The 20,951-nt window shown below is 46.8% G+C and overlaps 1 protein-coding gene across 3 annotated transcripts in view; it reads left to right on the plus strand.

Moving 5' to 3' along the window:
- Positions 1-20,951, plus strand: part of B4GALNT3 (beta-1,4-N-acetyl-galactosaminyltransferase 3) — a 104,684-nt gene that overhangs the window by 53,779 nt on the left and 29,954 nt on the right. The gene's annotated exons all lie outside the window — the stretch shown is intronic.

A 20,951-nucleotide genomic window follows, 5' to 3' on the forward strand; every position in this document is an offset into this window, starting at 1 on the left:
TGGTGAAACCTCGTCTCCACCAAAGATACAAAAATTAGCCAGGCTTGGTGATGGGAGCCTGTAATCCCAGCTACTCGGGAGGCTGAGGCAAGTACCACAATCGCACCACTGCGCTTGAGCCTGGGCGACAGAGCAAGGCTCTGTCTCAAAAAGAAAAGAAAGAAAGAACACAAATTCTGGAACCAAAGACCTTGAGTTCCTGGCTCCACAACTTACTAGCCGTGTGGCAAGTTACTTAACCTCTCTGAAGTTCGATTCCCTCATCTGTGAAATAATAGTACCTACCTCAAAGGGTTTGTTGTTGTTGTTGTTGTTGTTGTTGTTTTTTGAGACAGTCTCACTCTGTCGCCAGGCTGGAGTGCAGTGGCACAATCTCGGCTCACTGCAACCTCTGCCTCCCTGGGTTCAAGTGATTCTCCTGCCTCAGCCTCCCAAGTACTGAGTAGCTGGGGCTACAGGCGGGCACCACCACACCCGGCTAATTTTTTTTTCGTATTTTAGTAGAGACGGGGTTTCACCATGTTAGCCAGGATGGTCTCAATCTCCTGACCTCGTGATCCGCCTTCCTCGGCCTCCCAAAGTGCTGGGATTTTAGGCGTGAGCCACCGCGCCCGGCCTCAAAGGGTTTTTGTGACAATTAAAAGGGATAAATTTGTAAGATGTTTAAGACACTGCCTGGCATATTGTAAATGCTAAATGTGTTAGCTCTTATTGTTTTTATCATCTCGTATTTATCGAACATTTACCGTATGACACTCTCATTTGATCCTCATAACCCCTTTTGGGAAATACTACTAATATAGCTATTTTACAGAGATGAATACCAAGGCTTAGAGATTAAGCTAGATGTCTTAGCAGCTGACTCTAAAGTTTTTCGCCTACTGCCTAGATGGATATTATTATCAGTAACATTGTTTGTTGCACAAGTACCTATGTGCTGGGCATAATGAAAAAAGTAGACAAAAATCCTGCTTTCATGGAACATACATTCAAATATATATGTGTGGGGAGAAGATAGATTTTATACACATGCACACATAATATGTCAAGTGTTAATAAATGCTATTGAGAAAAATAATACAGAGTGAGAAAGATAGAGAGTGATAGGCTGGGGGTAGAGTGTTATTATAGATAGGATGATCAGGAAAGGCTTCTGGTATTTGAGCAGAGATCTGAGTAAAAAAGGCAAGAAACCTTCTCAGGGAAGTGTGTTTTAGGTAGAGGGCATGCAAAGGCCCCCGGTACAGCATGCCTGGCATACTGGAAGAACAGCAAGGAGATTAGGGTAGCTGGAATGAAATGGTGATAAAGAGATAGGAGACAAGGTCGGAGATTTAATCTGTAAGGCCTTATTAGTTGAGCAACCATATAATTGATTGTTTAAATTGGAATATTTTTGAGAGTGAAAGCAGGTACCATTAATAACTGTCAGGGTAACCAGTGTAAACTGGGTCTTTCCCCAATAAACGTTACTCATTGGCCATCAGAAGGATCTTGGATTGTATCTGAGTGATTTGGGAAGTCACTGGAAGGTTCCAAGCAAGGAATGGCATGGCCTGACTTACATTTTGGTGGGGTTCCTCTGGCTACTAGACCATAGGTGCAGGGGTAGATACAAGGGGACTGGAAGAGCGATGATGTCTAGGACTGGAGTGGTGCAGACGGAGGAGGGAGAAGTCCTCAGATTTTGGATGGCTTTTGAAAATATGGCTGATGAGACTTGCTGAGGGATTGGATATGGGGAGAGGAATCAAGTAGTTTGAAGATTTTTGACCTGGGTGATTGGAAGGCTGAAGTTGTCATTTACAGGATGGAGAGGTGCAGGTTTGGGAGGACAAATCAAGAGTTAGGTTAAGTTTCAGTTGCCTTTGATATCCAAGTGAGAGAGTGAGTAAGAAAATTCACTGTATAAGCGGGGGGTTCAGGGAGTGGTCAGGCTAAGGCTAGGGAAGTCGTCGACGTACAGATGGTTTTCCAAAAAACCTGCTGAGATCAGCAAGGCAGCAGTGTTGATGGCAAAGACAAATATTGGGGACTGACCCTAAGGTAAGCAATCCATATTTAAAGGTTAAAGGAAAAATGAGAAGCATCTAGCAAAAGGATGAGGAGTAGCCCATGGGAGAAGATCAGGGATTACAGGGGAATCATAACCTTCTGCTTGACACACTTCTGTACTCTGTGATTTATGGGGAGGGAGGTAAACATATGTTACTTGTATTTTAGAAACAAAGCTTCTGGGTTCCAGTCAGGGACCCAAGACAGGTGTCTTGTGGGAGGCGAGGGGGTTGGAGTGGCCCTGTAAAATCTAGGTCTCTTTAGGGACAGTGATTTTATTTCCATTTTATTTTATTTCAGTGATTTATTTACATTCCCAGACCCAGCCATTCCACCTTCCCCAAAATGCCTGTTCATGACTTACTTCACCATGATGTCTTCCCTGACCACCAGGATCCTCCTCGTCTGGATTCCAGGAGACTTTGCTCAGTGCTCAGTTATGTACTTGTCATGTTATCAAACCCATCCTTCCTGCATGAAGCAGGGCTGTGCCATGGGGAAAGCCTAGGAGAGGCAGGCTGGGTGTGAACTCCAGCCCAGCCACGCATTAGCGGCCATGGCAGAACTGTCAGCCGTGACTTATCAATTCCTCACCAGTGGGGCTCCACAATACTGGCTTCACAGGGTTGGAATGAGGATTAACCAGGCAGTAGTGGGAAGAGTGTGATCTTTGAAACCAAACAGAATTAGTTTGAATCCCAGTTTAGCTACTTTTAAGATCTGGGGCAAATCATGTAAACTCTTTAAACCTCAGTTTTATCGTTAGGAGAATGGGGAGAATAGTACCTTACAGGGCTGTTGTGTGTTGGAAATTATTCATGTACCTAATTCATCTTTCCAGCTGAATTATGGGGGTAGAGGGGTGAAACAACTGGGCTTTAAGATATTAAGGAACTTGCCAAAGGTCACAAGCTAAAAAGTGGCAGGGCGGTAATTCAATTCCAGATTTTTCTGCTCTGAAAGTGGTTCTTACCCATCTTCGATCATCCACTCAGAGCCAGACAAGGCAGCTATGTGCAGTTGTCTCTTGGTATCCACGAGGGATTGATTCCAGGATTCCCCATGGATACCAAAATCCAAGGATACTCAGGTCCCTTATATAAAATATGGTGCAGTATTTGCATATAACCTACATACATCCTCCCATATAATTTTTTTAAGACTGTGGGTCTCATTTTGTTCCCCAGGCTGGAGTGCAGTGGTGATCATAGCTCACTGCAGCCTCCAACTCAGGGACTCAAGCAGTCTTCCCTCCTCAGCCTCTAGGACCACAGGCGTGTGCCACCATGCCCGGCTAATTGTTGTTGTTGTTGTTGTAAAGCCACCATGCCGGCTAATTGTTGTTGTTGTTGTAAAGATGGGGTCTGTTATGTTGCTCAGCCAACTCCTGGGCTCTAAGCTATCCTCCCACCTCAGCCTCTCAAAGTACTAGAATTACAGGCATGAGGCACTGTGCCCAGCCTCTCCCATATACTTTAAATCATCTCTAGATTACTTCTAATACTTAATACAATGCAATAGCATTTGCAGTTACATAGCATTGTGAATAGTTGTTATGCTGTGTATTTTTAACTTGTATTTTCTATTATTGTATTGTTTTTTATTTTTATTTTTCTGAATATTTTCAATCGCTATTGGTTGAATCCACGGATATGAAACCTGCGGGACCTGTGTGTACCAAGGACTGACGATGTACATAATAGATGCTCAGAAAATCTAGCTTGTTGTCTGCCCATGTGGCTTCTTCTTTGAAGTCTCTTTTAAAGCTTCCTTCCCACTGTAAGCCATTTCGTGCAACCATCAGAATTCTAATAAACTGATCCAAGAAGCCAATTCAAAATAAATATCAGACTGTGCAGTCTTTGTGAGAAGCTTGTATCTGTTTTTACAAGGTGGTGAACTCCAGGGAAACCTAGCTCAGTGCCTCAGCCCACTCAAGGAATATTTGCATCTTTCCCTACAAATTGCCTACAACAGGCTCTTTGAAAGATGGAAAACATATTCCCCTAAGACCTGGGAAGGCTAAACAGTTAATAGCTTCTCAAGGGTTTTATGTATTACTAGGATACCGGCAGCTATCACAGGTCATTAAATATCAAAGTTTATGCTCAAGAAGCCAAAAGAAAAACAATCCAGCTTCTCTATGCCTCAGTCGTCTTCACAAATACCCCAACTAGGAGAACGTTTCAGAAACCATTTAAGCATCGTGCAGGTAAAATGAGAATCGCACAGATCTGAAGGGTTCAAATGTTCACCGCTGGCAGAATGCAGCTCAGTGGCAATAAGGCTCCCTCCCCTTTCCTCCTGGAGCTTTCTCCTAGCATTGGCTCCTTCCCCAAAGTGTCTCTCTTTTCCTTTCTGCCTTTTTTTTTTTTTTTTTTTGGTAAGGATCAGAGTCATCCATCCCATCCCAAGAGTTTTTATCAGCTCATCTTCTTAGATATCCTTGATTTTCTCTTTGATTCCCACCAGACCTTGTTGATGTGTTGGTTCACTGAGGCTCTTTCAGCTGAATCAGGGACACAAATTTAGGTTGAACGACTGCTGTTTCTTAGCAACTTAGCAACTGCAGTCTCATCAGCAAAAGGTGAGTAGAGGTGAGCTCCTCACTCAGCCGTCAACAGCACTCGCCATAACCCTCGGGTTGTTTCCACGGAAAGTACTCTCTCATTGGCCGGGTTAGTCCCTTTCATGTTCTCAGCTTTCTACCCTCTCGTTATGTCCTCTTTGTGGGGGAATTTCAACATATATTTGACCTAGCATTGGTTCTATTACTGTCTCCACTTCCTACTCCACTGTTTATAGTTTGGGCCAGCTGTCATGTCCCTCCAGCATGGAGTTAGACCTGGATCGACGCGCTGGCTCAGGGAAAAGGGAGTGGTGGGAGAAATTGCTGGGGGTTAGGGGCAAGACAGGACATGGGATAGAGGGTTTTGGAGTAAACTTTTATCCTCTAAAGCTATCCATGTGTCTTAGCAACATCTCTGTTGACCCAGCTATACATGGGTTAGATAGAGTTGTATAGAGCAGTCCGGTCTGGTCCTTTGACCAGTGATTTTAGCAAATGTGTGAGGCTAAGGACAATAGAGATCTTTGAAACTGATAACAGTGTCAAACAATGTAACTGGCCTGGTTTTCCAGAAGAGATGAACTATTTCAGACATTCTATTGCCATAGGCAGACCACATATCCTGATTTTGAGTTCAGAAAATATGGTCATTAACACATCGAATAACCAGTTGATTTAGTAAGGTTCTCACTTTTCTATTATTGTACTTTTCCCTGTAGACGTACAGCTGTATGGGATGTAAAAACCCTGCTCAGTGGTTTAATCAGCCGTCATAAAGGTCGATGTCTCATTGCAGAAAGATAGGAGTAGACCAGTAGAAATTATCTTATGGGATTGTGACTAATAGTATCTGAACTAAAGTAGGTATTTCAACAATGACACTGCAGTCCAGTGAACAGATTCTTATTTGTAGAGGTAGAGAGCAAACATAAATAGCATCGACAACCTGCCTGTTGGTGTTCCCTCCTAGCTTCCTTTCCTCCCACTGAGTCTCCATTCCTCTCTCTTCTCAGGTATACTTGAATTTGCTCATTTATTTTAAAAAGTAGTTGTCAGTGCACAGAAAAGGTATTTTCTCTCTCCATGTAGCATCTTACGAGCGATCACGGAGCAGTACAGGCGTGGTTTTGTCATGCTTTGCTTTATGCACTTCACAGATGCTGCGTTGTTGACAAATTGAAGGTCATGGCAGCCCTGCGTGCACCAAGTCTGTCAGCGCCGCATTTCCAACCGTGCGTGCTTGCTCCACGTCTGTCACATTGCTGATACTTACGATACTTCAGATGTTTTCGTCACTATTTCGTCTGTTATGGTAATCTGTGATCTGTGATGTTACTGTTGTAATTATTTTGGGGCGCCACAAACTGTACCCAAATAAGATGGTGAACTTAATAAATGTGGTGCGTGTTCCAACTGCCCCACTCATGGACTGTTCTTCCATCTCTGTCCCTCTCCTCAGACCTCCCTCTTCCCTGAGACACAACAATATTGAAATCAGGCCAATTAGCACTTGCACTGGCCTCCAAGTGTTCAAGTGACAGGGAGAGTCCCACGCCTCTCCTTTAAGTCAAAAGCTGGAAATGATTAAGCTTAGTGAGGAAGGTGTGTCCAAAGCCAAGATAGGCCGAAAGCTAGGCCTCTTGCCAAGAATGCGCAGGAGAAGTTTTTAGGCTAAAGCCAAAGGAGGGCTCAAAGGTGAGTGTTACATGGCCCATGCTTCTGAAGAGCTCAAAAGCTTGTCTTTCTATGATAAGAGATTCTAGGCCGGGTGGGATGGCTTACATCTGTAGTCCCAACACTTAGAGAGACCAAGATGGGAGGATCACTTGAGGCCAGGAGTTCAAGACCAAGCTGGGTAACATAGCAAGACCCCATCTCTACAAAAAAAAAACTAAAAATTACCTGGGCGTGGTGGTGCACGCCTGTACTACCAGCTCCTCAGGAGGCTAAGGCGGGAGGATCACTTGAGCCCAGGAGTTAGAAGCTGCAGTGAGCCATGATTGCCTCACTGCACTCCAGGCTTGGTGACAGAGCAAGACTCTGTCTCAAAAAAGGAAAAAAAGATTCTAGATTTATAATTAGTTTGGACTTAAGCTTGTAGGGTCTCAAATTATCAGAGAAGCTTGTTCTCCAGGTTGCCTCTTTAGACCTGGACTCTGTTTCCACAAGAGGGGCTGTGTTCAGTTTTAGGATTCCAAACTATTAAATGCTTTACTACCACTCCTGACACCGCTGTGCATTCCTCATCAGGCTCACAACCTGAGAACAGCCCCACATGTTAGAGACTGGATGTGTGGTCTGAACTGAAGATTCCCAGACCAGAGAGCAGAGACCTGCGCTGTAGTCCAGATTCGGCCTCTAACTTGCTTTGTTACCTCGGACGATAGTCTCTGTCTTCAAAGCTTCAGTTTACTAACATGTCGAATGTTGGAGCTTGCAATGATGATTTCTCAGCTTCTCTAGACAGCAACAATTCTTACATTTTCTTTTTTAAAAAAAACTACAGTTAAAAATGAATTGGAGGCTAGGCGTGGTGACTCACGCCTGCAATCCCAGAGCTTTGGGAGGCCAAGACAGGCAGATCACCTGAGGTCAGGAGTTTGAGACCAGCCTGGCCAACATGGTGAAACCCTGTCTCTACTAAAGATACAAAAATTAGCCGGGTGTGGTGGCACCTGCCTGTAATCCCAGCTGCTCAGGAAAGTAGGAGATTTTCTTGAGGCAGGAGAATCTCTTGAACCTGGGAGGCAGAGGTTGCACTAAGCCGAGATCGTGCCACTGCGCTCCAGCCTGGGTGACAGAGCGAGACTCCGTCTCAAATATATATATATATGAATTGGAGTGTCGCTTTCAAAGCCTCTGACTGTTTTATCTCAACTTTCCAAGAAATACTTGTACATTGTCTACCTGCATGGGAACTCACTTTTCCAGGGGATATTCTGAATAGTCAGCTCTTCCATCTTCCACATGCCCTGTAAAGTTTCTTAAGTATTGTAAAACTAACTCCATATGTTTGTATCTTTGATACCTTCAGCTGCATTTTATGTGTCTTTGCATTAAAAATGTAATGACGCTCAGAGAAGTCACACCCCTGGTTTAGGAATAACAATCAGTTATTCAGAGTTAAGCTGTTTTCACAGGGAAGATTCAGAACATCGCCCTCTCCCCACGCATGAGTCTAATGGAGTTAGAAGGATGTGCGGTCCTTCTACCAGTTGGACTGTCATCATCACTCCTCCTGATGTGACCCACCCCTCCACCACCATATGGGACACCTGGGGATTTGAATCCTGGGGTCACTTAGACCCTCTTTCCCAGGAATTTAAATCCTAAAGTCACTTAGACTGTCCTGGGAATTTGAATCCTAAGCAGAGACACACTGAGGTGTCTGGGGCCGGGTCATTGGGTTGCTGCTGAGATTCTAATCACTGCCGTGGTTCCTGGCCTTTCTGGGGCCCAGTCATGTGGTTCTGTCTTTGATTCTGTGCGCTACTCTGTGGTCCCTCCCAAAATTACTCTTGGCCTGAATTAGGAAGGAAGAGAGGGCGGGGAGGCAGGCCCATGATGCTAACTGGAAGAAACTACAGTGAAGGACCGTTTTTACCCACCCCTTTTTAGTTCCTGGTCTGTCACTGAGTGACATGGTCCTGCTACACAATCCCAGTATGCGGCTTGCTCACCACAGGGGTTCAAAACATCCAAAATGCCATGTTCAGTGGGATGATTCCACCGTCACACGTTGATGTTGCCGCAACGTCAAATTGCACTAATTCTACATGCTTGCTCTAAGTTCCCGTACCGGCCTCACTGAGGACAGGCAACCAACAGTTTGCAGACCTCTATCGGCACTGAGCTGGAGCTTCCATGGAAGCAGGTAACTTAACCTCTCTCTGAAGCTAGGATGTGTTGGAACTGCTGATTTCCACACAGGCTAGTGGACTAGGACCTCTCTGTCCCTGGGGAGAGCCCTACTCTAGGCCCGCTCAGAAGTTCTTCTTTTTTTTTTTTTTTTAACTTATTGGCTGGGATTGCCCCAACCTGACTCTACTCACCTGCCACCCCTCCTCTTTCCACCCAAGGTTTCTCAGACTTTCTGCTTTCTCCATCAAACATGAGCTTTGCCACCAAAGAAGAGAGCAGCCTGGCCTCCCTTGGCCTGCAGCACCTGCTCCTTGTGTGCAGTTTAAAAAAATGTACCTTCCAAGAGCATGGCAAACAAGGGCTCTGAGAGATATTTGCACACTCATGTTCACAGCAGCATTTTCCACAGTAGCAAGAGGTGGAAACAGCCCAAGTGTCTATGACAGATGAATGGATAACCAAAATGTGGTCTATCCATACAATGGGATATTCAGCCTTAAAAAAGGAAGGAAATTCTGACACATGCCACAACATGGGTGAACCTTGAGAACATGTGAAGTGAGAAAAGCCAGACACAAAAGGAAAAATATTGTATGATTCCACTTCTGTGAGTAAGTCAAATTCATAGAGACAGAAAGTAGAGTGGCGGTTGCCAGGCCCTGGGGGGAAGGGAAAGTGGCAATTCGTGTTTAATGGGTACAGAGTTTCAGTTCGGCATGATGGGGAGGTTCCGGAGGTGGATGGTGGTGACGGTTGCACAACAGTGTGAATGTTCTTAATGCCATTAAACTGTACACTTTAAAATGGTTAACATGGGCCAGGCATGGTGGCTCACGTCTGTCATCTCAGCACTTTGAGAGGCCACGAAGGGAGGATCACTTGAGCCTAGGAGTTCAAGACCAGCCTGGGCAACAGAGAGACCCCTGTCTCTACCAAAAAAGAAAAAAAAAATTAGCCAGGCATGGTGGCACACGCCTGTGGTCCCAGCTACCTGGGAGCTGAGGTGGGATGATTGCTTGAACCTGGGAGGTCAAGGCTGCAGTGAGCCGAGATTGCGCCATTGTACTCTGCGCTCCAGCTGGGTGACAGAGGGAGACTCTGTTTCAAAAAAAAAAAAGGTTAAAATGGTAACTTTTATGTTATAGGTATTTTACTAAATATACACTCCCCCTAAAGATTAAATTTAAAAAAGAGAGAAAGCATTCCCTAAAGAAAGCACTTCCTTCGAGGCACCTTTGGACTGTGCCTTTGACATCTGTGCCATTGTGAGTGTCCACAGGGTGCTGGGACAGTCTTCAGCTGGTTGTTAATTTATCAATGTCAGGGCCAGTGTCTGTCACTTCATTCAGTCCCTAGCCCAGAATCGTGACCAGCAGATGCCTAATCGGTTCTAGCATGATAAATATGCCAGGCCTCTCACTAAACCCTCCTTGTCCTTCCTTCATTCATTCATTCACTCCACATGCATCAAATGTCTGATTGATATAGTGAGAATATAAAATCAGGCCCAGGCAATTTAATCCTTTTCTGAAGCGGGGATGTGTTGAAACTACTAATGTTAACTCATTTATACCGTGAGAATCTAATAACAAACAAGACCTAGTTTCTTCCTGCGTTGTGCTAATTTTCAGCCCTTTTCTAGATTAGGCTCAGCCGGCGTCCTCCCCTGGAATACTCTACCTGCTCACTTAACTCCAGCAGCTATGGCTAAGTACTGTGCTATGGTGCACGAAGTCTTGGGCCAAGAATCAAAGGCCTAGTCTCTAGTCCGGTCCTTAGCACAGGCTTCCCTTTGACACTGAACAAATTAATTAACTTTTCTGCAGGTCTCTATGTCTCCATCAGCAAAATGGAAATGATTTATGGCATTGGGATACAAATAAGAATAGACTAAGAATATGAATCAGCTCCGATAGAAAACATCGGATAGAGGCCGGGTGCAGTGGCTCACGCCTGTAATCCCAATACTTTGGGAGGCTGAGACAGGCGGCTCACGAGGTCAGGAGTTCGAGACCAGCCTGGCCAAATAGTGAAACCCCGTCTCTACTAAAAATACAAAAAATTAGCTGAGTGTGGTGGCAGGCGCCTGTAATCCCAGCTACTCGGGAGACTGAGGCAGGAGATTTGCTTGAATCCGGGAGGTGGAGGTTGCAGTGAGCCAAGATCGTGCCATTGCACTCTAGCCCAGGCAACAGTGCGAGACTCCATCTCAAAAACTAAAACAAAAACAAAAAAACACACATCGGATAGACTGATCCGTGGTGGGATGGTTGACTAAACCATACAACCCACTCCTCCACCCCGATGTGGTCTAACCTGAAGTTCCATTAAAATGGTGTTTCACGGGGAGGAGGAAAGCAGATCCCCATCTTCGTGTCTTGAAGAACAAAGTTACTCTCATACATGCCTTCCCCGTCCTATTTATCACTACCGAGGACAGGTTACAACAACCTCAGTTTGACTTTGGCAAGTTATAATCATCAGACCTCGCAGATCTAGCAGCTGGCAGCCCTCCACATCAGATAATGTACCTTATTTGTTTTCAAGCCTGATGCAGAAAAGAGAAAGGGCTTAATAAGATACTTAAAAGAGTGTGTTTTTCCAAAAGGGACCATCAGGTGGGGAGAAGGCAGGGTGGCTGTGGCTCCTGGCTGCTGGTCCCAAACCCAGTCCCTGTGTGGGCCTGGAAAACTTTTTTGGCCTCAGGGGCATCCCTCTTTCTGCTTTCCTTGGATTCTATTGCTTTTGCATTCAACAAACAAAAGGATCTGTGTAAGATACTTGTTAAGACATGTAAAAAAAAAGAAAAAGAAAAAAGAAAAGAAAACAAACGAGTTAAATCTCAGCTCTATTATCTAGATGTTGTAGTTCTTGGGCAGATGTGCACTCTCCTTACCAGTCAGGACCTCAGTTTTCTCATCTGTAAAATGGGAATAATAATACCTACCGAAAGGATTGTTAGGAAGATTAAATGAGACCATTTATGTCAAGTGCTTAGCATGATGACTGGCCTGCACAAATGCACATTCGTTAGCTGTTGTGTTTTTCCTCTGTTAAATGCATGTGGTGGGTTAAACTTGTGTTAAACCTGCCACTGTCCTCTGTTGAACTTGGTGGTGGGTTAAGTGGGTTAATGTATGGAGAAGGGCTTTGTAAACAGTATTGTTTCCCACCCAGGTCCCTTTTGACATCTTACCATAGTCAGCCTACAAGTCTAGCCTTTTCATAAATAACACAATTTTATTTATTTATTTATTTGTTTATTTATTTATTTATTGTTGTTGAGACGGAGACTACAACCTCTGCCTCCCGGGTTCAAGCGATTCTTCTGCCTCAGCCTCCCGAGTAGCTGGGATTACAGGTATGTGCCACCACACCCGGCTAATTTTTGTATTTTTAGTAGAGATGGGGTTTCACCATGTTGGTTAGGTTGGTCTCGAACTCCTAACTTCAGGTCATCCACCTGCCTCGACCTCCCAAAGTGCTGGGATTACAGGCATGAGCCACTGTGCCCGGCCAATAACACAATTGTCATCAAGTATTCCCCATGTCTCTCCTCGTGTCTCAGTTGCTGGCAAGGTGATGCTCTCTTTTCTCCTTTCCAAAGCCACGCTCCTGACTGTGTTCTCCTCTCCCACTCTTTTTCCAATCTTCAGTTTTTTCATTCTGGTTCCTTCTCTTTGTTTCTATAAGGCGTGTGTCCCTGCAGGCCCTCCAACTATGGAAACCGCCTCCCTCCTCAAGTCAGGGTGGAGTCACTTCCACCAAGCTGGGAAGAGTTCCTGCTCCCTCCATCCACCTGGAAAGGAATAGGAGGAAGAGCACAGGCTTTTGACTAGCTACGGGGCTACTGTCCCACTATGGCCCCACACCGTTCAGAGCTTCCATGGGTAATGGTAAACATTGAGGTGAGTTCTGGAGATGTTTCTGCTGAAACTACTCCATTGCCATCTTACAGAGTCAGGGTTTTCCTATAGCTCTGTTGCTTTTCCTGGACTCTTTAGGACACTGAAGACCAGTTTTCCAATCCCAGAAAATGTTTGCAGAACATCCTGCCCGAGGTTCCTGCAGGCCTGAGAAATGGAAACTTATTGAGCAACATCATGTCGTTAGCATCCAGTTAGCCCTGATGTCTAATGAGTGTCTGCTTGTTTGCATAATGCAGAACTGGCTTGTGTGTGCCCCACATGTGGGCATGAGTATGTGTGCCAGAGCACATCCACAAGTCCACGGACGTCCGTCCTAACTGCACCTAGGCAAGGGTGGAGCTGAATGTCTCCAATGATGCTTTTCTATATATCACAGTGGTTAGCAGAGGACTAAGTACAGCACACAACAGGTACTCAGTAAATGCCTGCTGATGGTTGGTTCACTGACTCATTTGCTCATTCTTTCTCAGCCTGCTGATCGCTTACTCCTGACCACCACTAAACTTCCTCTTTGAAAGACTCCAGGAAGGAAAAGGATTGCCCCACATCTTCCCTCTGCATGCAGAAACTTATCCTGTCCCAGGCCAGAAAGAAGATAGGAAAAGACAAGCCTAGTAGGTTCAGAAAAGTCAGTACTGATCTGAGGGATCCTGGAAACACCTCTGTGGCCCTTCGCTAGGTCCATGGGCTCCGGCCAGTCTTAGAAGTCCCAGACCCTACTACGTCTAGATTTTCCTAAATCACCCCATTGTATCAAGGGTCTTAAGTCAAAATTCCCCTTCACAGGACTGTGTTTGTGGCTGTAATTGTCACAACACTTACTACTAAATGGGCCCTTAAATGTTGTAGGTGTTTGTTTTACTTTTTTTGTAATGATGATGATGATGATGATGATGATGATGATGATGTCTTAGAGGTGACCCCACGGCCTGGCTAAACCTTCTGTGGCCTCTTCTGATCAAATTCATGGCTTGGGGAATGGATATTTACTGAGCTGGGCTGGGTCCAGACAGACTCCACATTCCCAGAGCAGCGGCAGCAGAATAGAAAGGGTGTCTGCCCCGTCTTCCTACCTCCTCTCCTTATCTGCCCCCTTGGTTTTAGACTTTGTGTTTTTGTTTTTTGTTTGTTTGTTTTTGAGATAGAGTCTCCCTCTGTCACCCAGGCTGGAGTGCAGTTGTACACTTGTGGCTCACTGCAGCCTCTACCTCCTAGGTTCGATCCTCCCGAGTAGCTGGGAACACAGGTGCGCACCACCACGCACAGCTAGTTTTTGTTGTTGTTGTTGTTGTTGTTGTTGTTTTTAAAGAAACGAGGTTTTGCCATGTTGTCCAGGCTGGTCTCGAACTCTTGAGCTCGAGCAATCCTTCACCCTCCACCTCCCAAAGTGCTGGGATTACAGATGTGAGCCATCACACCCGGCTGGTTTTATACTTTAATGTGGATGTTTGGGCCAAGCAGGGATGTTTGGGTGAGCAGGAAGCACTGTCAGCAGGGCAGAAATTCCCAGGCAAACACCTGGCTCAGATACCCTCTCGTGGGCATGGGCTCAGATGCCCTCTCATGGGCCCCCTTAGGTGGCACCCAGTGGGGCAGTAGGTACAGTCCCTTGTGCCTGTAGCTTGCAAACCTCAGCCTGCCTGCAGCCACAGCCATTTCAGTAGCTCAGGTGCTAGCTTGGCAGGAAGCTGGGGGAAAGCACAGCTGGCTGTTCTTCAGGTTCCTGGCCCTGGCTGTGAGCATCAGCAGGCTCCGGGTAGGGTCGGGGAAGAGGCTTATCATGGCCCCACCCATATCCATCTGCTCATCTAGAGGAACTGGGAGGCCTTAGGATTGCACCTTTCTGCTGCTCCTTACTTGCCCCCACCATGCACACCTGTGCTGGGAGGGAGCATGAGATGGGGCCAGGGGCAGTGTCTGCTTGCAGACACACACAGCTGGGTGGCTTATGTAGAGAAGGAAGAGCTTGGAAGCCAGGAGGAGGGGAGCAGGCTCACACTCAAATGCTCTCATGTCCAATTCTCCAGCTGTTTTGGGACTATGGGACAATAGAGTTGGGTCTCCACACTCTCCCTTGCATTTTGGGGGCCTGTGTGGAGAGATGTTAGTCAAATGAGAGAGAGTAAGGAAATGGTCTGGGGGGTGTGTGTGTGTGAAGTGTGGGTAGCTGGGTGAGTAGGAGGTCATTGGAGAGGGGATAGCGGAACAGGGGTAGTTGGTGACTCAGTGGGTACCTGACACCAGGTGATAATGATAGTGGAGCAGACACAAATTCTCAAGCACATTCAATATAGAGTAGCGGAATTTAGTACACAGGTTTTTGTCCTGGGTTCAAATACTGGCTCGGTCACCTACTGCCTGTGTGACTTTTGGCAAGAATTTTAACCTCTGAGGCTTCTTTTCCAGTTTAGTCTATTAATTTTTAATTTTTAAATGATTTTAGAGATGGGCTCTCATTATATTGCCCAGGCTGGAGTGCAGTGGCAATTCACAGGTGCAGTCATAACACACTACAGCCCGAACCCCTGGGCTCAAGCCATCCTCCCACCTCAGCCTCCTGAGCAGCTGAGATTACAGGTGTGAGCCACTGCACCCCGTTGGTTTATTATATTAAATAAAACACCCGGTGTTTCATTTAATATAAATATAACAGGCATATGTATGTATATGTAAATGCCTAACACCTAAGTGTTAACCGTTACTGTTGTATTACTAATAATTTTTCTTTCATCAAGTTCCCTGGGGCATCGTGGACTAGAAAGGATAGGTTTAGCCACACACCCTGGCTCTGCCATTGGAGCATTGGGTTTGCCTTACGGACTCCCTCCCAGGTGACAGGCCCCTGGCTTCACCCCTGACTCTCTGTGCCACTTCAGGTTTCTGGTGGGGCTCAGGCCTTGCTGGCTTCTGGCCTTAGCAGCTTTGTCCTGCTGAGGACATGTGACTGGTCCCATGTGCTCTCCAAGGACAGAGCCACAGCCCCTGCTTTTCCATCCCAGGACTCAGTGCTGGTTCCTGGCATTTGTGGAACTGTGCCCTGGATGTCATGGCCTCTTGTTCATTCCCTTGACAACCTCCTGCTCTCTAGTGGGAGAAGGGCTCTGTTTCTGTTCAGCTCCTCTGGATTTCATCACCTTTTCTCATTCCAATTTGAGTGTCTGGTGACAGTTCTCTCTACAGACCCTGCGGCTTCTTAGCCAATCATCTGCGTTCACCCTGGATCTTCAGGTCCTTTGCATGTGGTGGTGTACATGGAACCACCTCCCAGGCCTCTCCTTCTCCCTCGCTTTCCTAGGGCCCTGGTAGGGCCCGTCCCTCCCCTCTTGCCCAGGGGCAAGCCCTTTCTAATGGAGCCCTACCCCAAAAGAGCTTCAGAAAGACCTTTCTGCATCTCTGCCTGCAGGTGTTACCCCCACACCCATTGCTTCCACTTCTTTTTCAGGCTTACTCTCAGCCCCACCTCTCCTGTTGGCATTCATGAGTTGCTTCCAGGCTCCCTGCTGATATAGGGAGCTTGCTCTCGGTTGGGGTCGGTGTTAGCCCTTTAGCTCCACTGTTTACCCACTTGCGATGGGCTTGCGCCATCCACTGGGTTGAGCAGTCTCCACCCAGTTACATCTGTAGGCGGGCAAAGCTTATTTCCACATGAGCAAGCAATAAGATGTGGAGCGATGGGTGAGGTGAATCTAACTCGTTTGAGGCCGATGATACTACTCCCAGTGTAGATCAGCAGATGATTTGAACAGATTCTGGAGATATATATTGGGCTCCCTTGCCATTTACCATGAAGTGATGTGTGTGCGCGCATGAGCACATTATCTGCACCTTTACTCAGTGGAATAAAACTCTTAGCATAGTGCCTTGCATATAATAAGCGCTTGGTAAAGGTTAGCTGCTATGAATATTGCCATTATTACAACTACTTACGAGCAAAAGCAATACATCTTGCCATGTACCTTGTAAAATGCCCTGTTGGGCATTGGTAGAAGTTTGAGCATGGCTATGTCTTAGGCTGATTTAGGGAAGATTTTCCTGTCATGGGCCATGGCTCTGGCATGTTATGGGTCAGCTAGTTAGTCCCGGGTCTTTATTGACAGGGTTTAGGATTTATACTTACATGAGAACTTAGTCTGAATTTTTTGCCTGCTAAGTTGAAAGTGCTTTGAAGGGTTTTAGCCTTGGAGTGGAGTTGGGAGGCTCGGGCCTGCAGTCCCAGCACAGAATCTGTAACACCAATGCCAGCCTGGGCAGCGAGAGACTTCCTTTCTCTTGGGTATGAATCACACCAGGCGTCAGGAGAAATAATTGTGAGTTCCAGATCTGCAGCATCATAACTAATAATGCAAATAACAAGCTGCCATGTGTTAAGGGCTTATTATGTTCTGGGTAATAAATCCTTGATACGGATTATCCTATTCACTGTGTGGCCTTGAGCGGATGACTTTGCCTTTCTGTTTCTGTTTCTTCATCTCTAAAATGGAGAAGACAACACCTAACAGGGAGGTTGAGAAGAGCTAATGAAATAACATATGCGAGAGTCTTAGAAAAAAGCACAAGGGGATATATGCATGCCGTATTTTTACCAGCGAGAAAGATGGTAATCTTCAGGCCTTTGAAGAGTCTGCATTGCACAGAGGAGGGATGTTGGCAAAGCTCCGGCTGATGGTGAATTTGATAGCCCAGCTTTGTGAGGGCAGAATATGAGGCCCACGGTGGTGCTTTATCTGTCACCTGAGATTGGGGTGTCTGTCTCCTGGCACAAATGTGACACCTGTTGTAGCAGAAACAGGCCCTGGCAGCTGGCGCTCTGGGAGGAGAGGTCTGGCTAGGAGCAGGAGGAGTTCGCTTACCAGAGGGTAAGTGACAAATGTCAGTAGTTAAATCAGCACATTTTTCAGCTCCACATTCCCCCAGGGGGGCTAAGCAATGCCTGGTTATTCACTGGCAGGATTAACACAGAGGCAAGGATATGGAAGAGGAAATATCCCAATGCACAGCACGGCACCTGACACCTGAGACGCACTTAGTGAATATTTATGGGGGATGCGGGAGGGTGGGGGGCAAAGAGCAACACTGTGAAACAAAGAGGGGGTGTTACCTATTGCCATGCTGCCACCGTTGGCCCACTGCTTACTACTCTGGTCAATAACATGGAGAAGGCTGAGCACAGTGGCTCACATCTGTAATCCCAGCACTTTGGGAGGCTGAAGTGGGAGAATCACTTGATCCCGGGAGTTCAAGACCAACCTGGACAACATAGAAAGACCCCACCTCTAAATTTTTTTTTTTAATTAACCAACTATGGTGGCATGCACCTGTAGTCCTAGCTACTCAGGAGGCTAAGGTGGGAGGATTGCTTGAGCTTGGGAGGTCGAGGCTTCAGTAAGCTATGATTGTACCACTGCATTCCAGCCTGGGTGATCCTGTCTCTTAAAAAAAGAAAAATAAGAAAAAAAGAAGTGTAGAGAGAAAAGAGTCAGAGAGATACTGAGTATTTTTTAAAGGAGTTGAAACTCATATCTTCCAACTCCCAAATCCAAAACCTCAAACTCGGAAATTTTTAGGAAGAAAATATTTATTGGGTACTAAGACCCCACGCTAGGTCTGGCCCACATAATTTAATCTTCACAGCAGTCCCTGTGGGGCAGGTGTTTTATTTCCACTATTCAGATGAAGAAACCAGGGCCAAAGAAGTTAAATTGTTCAAGCAGTCACAGTTTATAAGTGGTAGATATACAATTAGATCTTTATTTTTTATTATTTTTGTTTAAAAAAAAGAGGGGGGCCTTGTTATGTTGCCCATATGTTGCTAGTCTCAAACTCCTAGGCTCAAGTGATCCTGCTGCCTTGGCCTCCCAAAGTGCTGGGATTCCAGGCATGAGCCACCACGCCAGGCCACGATTAGATCTTTCTGACTCAGAAGGCTTGTTTGTCTTCCTGCTCTGTCATGAAGCCTGCAAAGGAATTTTCCTACTCCTTAAATCCGTGAGGGTTGGGCTGTTGACTAGCTCAAGTTTTAGGTGTCTCACAGCCACCTAGACTCACCTGTTACCTAGGGGCAAGACCTGACTGGGTTTAATTTCACTGAATTTCCTACCTGTAATCCACTCACCTCCCTAAATGGATTTGTTTTTGGTCACTGAGAGAGCTGCCTCTTACCTTCTGTTAAAGAGAAATAGAACTGCACACTACTTACAGGTCATGAAGATGGATTTTATTGAGTACTGCTGCAACATGGGAGAGAGGCTTCAGGACAGAACTGAGCTCAACTCTGAATACAGCAGTGATGACTGGGGATTTATAGCCAACCAGCAGAGTTGAGGGGTCAGTGGTTGGAAAATGACAGAGACATCAAGAATGGAGGGATTCTTGCTGAACTGGCCTAGTGGGACTCTTGCTAAAGGCAAGGGTGGGAGATGAGAAGCTTGGTCAGATGTCAGGGGGTGGGGGGTTCTGCTAAATTGACCTAGCAGAATTCTTGCTGAAAACTGGACTAGGTAGGCCCAGGACAGGGCCCAAGGATGAGGTCTCGTAAAAAAGAGTGCTCAGAGGAGCATCTAAGGTTTGGTCAAGGAGAGAGTGCTTGTCACTTCCCAGCAGATGCCAGGACAAGGGCAGCTGAAGACCCACAATGCTAGTTCACTGTGAGGGTTAGTCATCTCCCCTTGGTGTGACTCCCGACAGTCAAGGACTTTGGCTGAGCTGAAGACCGTCTTGGAGAAGGAATGTGCACCTGAGACGCACTGTAACTCCCACTGATGGGGCAGGCAGCATTTCATGGGTATTTCCCCACAAGCTTCTCTTGAGTAAGAAGTTTTTAGTCGTAAGAGTGAAGATGACCCAGTCGTTCAGATGCAGGAGCAAGGCAGGGCCCGTCCTCCCCCTCCCCACAGTGTAACTCATGTGTCACCCAGGCATGCCTGAACCCACAACTGCTAGCCAGCAGATCCTCGGGGCTGGGAAGGGATGAGCTCTTGCTTTAGATCATGTGTTTGGGTTGGGATTAGCAGACGAACAAGCAGTTTTCCCCTGAGCTCATCCAGAAATGGAGGGTATAGTCTGGGAGCATTCTTTCTCTTTCTCCCTCACTCCTCATATTTTCATATCACTTCAGTGGCCTCAGCATCCTGCTTCCCCAGAACACACCCCTGCCCTGAACTTGCCAGACCTCTTCCTGCCAGCTGGGCCAGCCTGGAAACAGGAGAGACCTTGATGGCAGAGGGGTAAAGCTGCAGAAGTCCCTGCACCATAACACGAGTGGAGGGTGAACATCTGCAGAAACCAAAGACGTATCCCCTGCTGAGGCCTCTGCGCCGGCACTCCTCAAAGTCTATGCCAGAAAGTGTCTACAGGAGAAAATGTGGGCAGAATGAGAAAACCTGGGCCTGTGAGACAGAGGAACTCTCTGTTCTAATCCTGGCTGCGGAACAACGAGCTCTGTGACTTAAACTCGGGGCGCTCTTTCTGCATCTGTAAAATGGGGTAATGGAGCTGGCCTCTCAGGAGATTCTTAGAAGGTTCGGATGAAATCACGCCTGTGAGACACTCAGTAAGCACAAAAGGGCCCACACAAAGCATAATCATGTAAGAAAAGCACTCTCACCCCACACCTGCATTTCAGTGTGCAGCCCCTGATCCCACCCCCTCCCCAGGCCTGTTATAGAAACACTCGTGCATAGCGTGGGTGGCCACCTTCAGTGAAGCCCATTTTTGTGGGTGGTGCTCTGTGTTCTGTGTCTGCGTGGCTGTCTGTGTCTCCGCTGGTGCTCACATAGGGTTCCTGTGACACTTCTGCCTGCTGTCGACTCTTGGCTCCCAGGGGTCGGGGACTGTCAGGCTAATTCCTTCCAAGCAGTGCTCACCACAGCATCCTGGGGGCATCATGGTGAAGCTGTTGGAGGGAAAGGGGAGGCTCAGTGGAAATCCATGGCACACTGGGGTCCTAGTCTTAGCCTTGCCACTACTTGCTAAGTGAGCCTTGATCAGCCATTTGACCAGTCTGTGTCCCATTTTCTCACTTGGAGGACGAGGTGATCTCGAAAGCCTCTTTAGCTTTCAATGGTCTATGGTTCTGGTTTGTGACCAGTAGTGGTTTGGTTCCACTTATCCAAAGCCCAGCAATCTCCTTTGAGATGGGAGTCCCAGCCCTTGGGAGTGTCAGCAGTGGCCGGCCACCAGACTGATTCTCCCCGGCCCTCATCCTGGTGCAGCCCCTTGCCTCCTGACTTGTGAATGCGCGTGCACCCCCCAGTTTCCTGTTCCCTCCCTCCCTCTCGCCATGGTTTGGCTTTTTGCCTTCCCAGCTGCGTATAAGCCAACCTGGTCCAGAGCCTTCAGGTACAGACAGCGTCAGCCACACGCAGCCTCCCGATGACTCCAGTAATAGCAGGGACTCCAGTCTTGTATCTCCAGTGATTTATACATTTGTTTGACAGACACCACATCCCAGGCCCACTCTTTCCTTCCTCTCTCAGCTCTGGCTCCATCCAGCAACACAGTGATCGATGGTAGGGGGTCCTCACCCATTACTAAGCCCT

This window comes from Pongo abelii, chromosome 10, assembly GCF_028885655.2.
Source record: "Pongo abelii isolate AG06213 chromosome 10, NHGRI_mPonAbe1-v2.0_pri, whole genome shotgun sequence".
NCBI classification, from domain to species: domain Eukaryota; kingdom Metazoa; phylum Chordata; class Mammalia; order Primates; family Hominidae; genus Pongo; species Pongo abelii.